The sequence below is a fragment of the Cebus imitator genome, unplaced genomic scaffold (genome assembly GCF_001604975.1).
Source record: "Cebus imitator isolate Cc_AM_T3 unplaced genomic scaffold, Cebus_imitator-1.0 Scaffold339, whole genome shotgun sequence".
In the NCBI taxonomy this organism is placed as follows: domain Eukaryota; kingdom Metazoa; phylum Chordata; class Mammalia; order Primates; family Cebidae; genus Cebus; species Cebus imitator.
In genome coordinates, this window is record NW_016107654.1 from 1,451,643 (window position 1) to 1,454,083 (window position 2,441).

General features: G+C 67.6%; 1 protein-coding gene and 1 long non-coding RNA gene across 5 annotated transcripts in view; one reads left to right on the plus strand and one right to left on the minus strand.

Moving 5' to 3' along the window:
• Positions 1-2,441, minus strand: part of DIPK1B (divergent protein kinase domain 1B) — a 29,673-nt gene that overhangs the window by 13,338 nt on the left and 13,894 nt on the right. The gene's annotated exons all lie outside the window — the stretch shown is intronic.
• The window catches only part of LOC108287309, a 4,071-nt gene continuing 2,783 nt past the window's right edge, over positions 1,154-2,441 (plus strand). The window contains exons 1-2 of one of the 3 annotated variants that reach the window (XR_001818285.2): positions 1,154-1,854; positions 2,313-2,358. This is a non-coding gene — a long non-coding RNA (uncharacterized LOC108287309). The remainder of the gene's footprint in view (positions 1,855-2,312; positions 2,359-2,441) is intronic. The other 2 variants (XR_001818286.2, XR_001818287.2) reach the window with 2 other exon arrangements.

Genomic DNA, 2,441 nt, shown 5'->3' on the forward strand with positions numbered 1-2,441 from the left:
ACGGGGTTTCACCATGTTGACCAGGATGGTCTCGATCTCTTGACCTCGTGATCCACCCGCCTCGGCCTCCCAAAGTGCTGGGATTATAGGCGTGAGCCACCGCGCCCGGCCTGAGTGCTGTATACTTAACCTCTGACCTCTGTCCTGTAACCCAGGGCAGCGGATGTGAGTCTCCACCTTCTAAGTGCCCCGCTGTCCTGGGCAGCTCGGCTCCGGGGGCTCAGCAGGTGGTGGCCTGCCCACAGCAGTTCCAGTCAGTGCGTGGTAGATGTGCTCCCCAGCACGGGGCAGGTGCGGGCACGGGTGCCGCAGCCCCGGTGGCTCTGAAGGGGCAGACGTCTCTCGCACTCTCTCCACGGCGGGACCTTTCACCAGCTCCAGAGCCAGAGCCAGCTCCTGCGCCAGCGGCCCCACCAGCTCGGGGGGCGGCGCCGGCTCCCGTGCCAGCTCCAGGACCGGAGGCAGCCCTGCCGCCAGCTCGGGCAGCACCTGCAGACAGCGCAGGCCTCGGCCCTCTGCGCCGGCTCCGGCATCCTCCGGCCAGGACCAGGTCCGAGGCCACCCGCACCGCTAGGGCCAAATACCAGCATCGGGATCCGCAGCCGCCACGGGGCGGCCTCAGCAGCGCGGCCACGCCAGGCGCTCCCGCAGGAGCTCGGCGACCCCGGCCGCAGCCAGCGCGGCTCCGACCGCGGCCCCCGCCCAAACCCGCGCCACCGGTGGCGGCTCAGGCACCGCAGCCACGCCCGGGGTCCGACCCGGCTCCCGCCAGCCTCGAGCCCGCGCCAGGTCCGGAGGGCGGGCGGCTGCAGCGCCACCCGCGGAGCCGGAGTCTCACCTCCGGGACCCACGCGCTCGCGGAGCGTGCCCCCGACCCGGCCTGGGGAGCCGTCGCCAACACGGGGAGCCGCGCGTGTCCGCGGCGTGCCCGGCCCCCGCGGCGGGCTCCGTGGGGCGGTCGCGGAGCAGGACACGGGTCACGACGCTGCCGCTGCTCTGCGTGGCGAACCCACGCGCCCCCCGCCAGCCACGGAGCTGCGCCCACCTGCGGGCACGGGGAGCGGGGGGCGCAAGGAGAGCGGGGGCACCGGGGGCCGGGGAGCGGGGGCGCGGCGGCTCGGGCGGGCGCGGCGGGGAGGCTTGACCCTCACGGGCCGCCGTAGGTGCTATAAAAGGCGCGGCGCGCCCTCCCCCGACCTCTGCGCGCGCCGGCGGCTGCCATGGCGGGTGCGCTCCTCGCCGCCTTCTCCCGGGCCCTTCCCAGCCCGCTCCTCGGCTACCGCCCTGCAGCGTCGCTCTCCCGGGCGCGGCGCGCTCTAGGGGGCTCTGCTGCCGGGTGGGCGCTCCGGGCGCGAGGCGGGGGCGGGCGCTGACCTGGGGCGTCCCGGCCGCGGGATGCGGGACTGGGCCCCGGAGAGGCGCCGTGCTGTGTCCCTCCCCGCGCCGTTTCCAGCCAGGAAGCTTCGGGAAGCCTGGTGAGAGTCCAGTGCGCGAATTCGGACCTAAGCGGAAAGCGGCCCGCTCGCCCGCGCCCCTTCCGCCCCTGCTGCTGCGTCCCCGAGTCGCGGAGGCTTTGGGGACGTCGCCCCGAGTGTCGGCATCTTCGAGAAATGGATTTCTCGTGCTGTGTCCACGCGTCGGGTGTTTCCGTGTGACCGGCCGCCCAGCGGGAGGCCGTCGTGGCCGAAGGAGTCCGGTGACCGCCGGACCAAAGACTGTTTTACAGGACAGGTGCGCGCCTGTCCTTGGTGGGCATCCGCCTCGTGGTCCTGGTCCCTGGACACCTGCAGGGGATCAGCGTTCCGTGGCCATTGTTGTGACTCAACTTCCCCTCCTAGAGAGTAAGCGGAGGGAGTAACATGAGTCGGATTTTTCTAGAATGGCCCTTAAGACAGGGAGCTTTTGGTGGCAGGGACCTTTGGTCTGCCTTCCTGGAGATGAGATGCAGCAAATCTGTCTTTTTTTTTTTTTTTTTTTGAGACGGAGTTTTGCTCTGTCTCTCAGGCTGGAGTGCAATGGCGCGATCTCGGTTAACTACAACCTCTGCCTCCCTGGTTCAAGCGATTTTCGTGCCTCAGTCTCGCGAGTAGCTGGGATTACAGGCGCCGGCCATCACGTCGGCTCATTTTTTGTTTGTTTGTTTGTTTTAATTTTTTACCAGAGACCGGGTTTTACCACGTCGGCCAGGCTAGTTTTGAACTCCTGACCTCAAGTGATCCGCCTGCCTCGGCCTCCCAAAAAACAGTCTTTGTATGATGTCCCTCTGTGGTGTTTGCAAGATTTGTACAAAATTGGGATTTATTTTTCTCTAGGACATCTGCTCACTGGAAACACGTGCGAGGGGTGCTGGGGTGTTGGGTAAGTTGGTGCTGGACCAGGGTAACCCCCCCGTAACCGCCGCGCCCTCTGCCCTTTGTAACTAAGCCCTGCTATGTGACTTT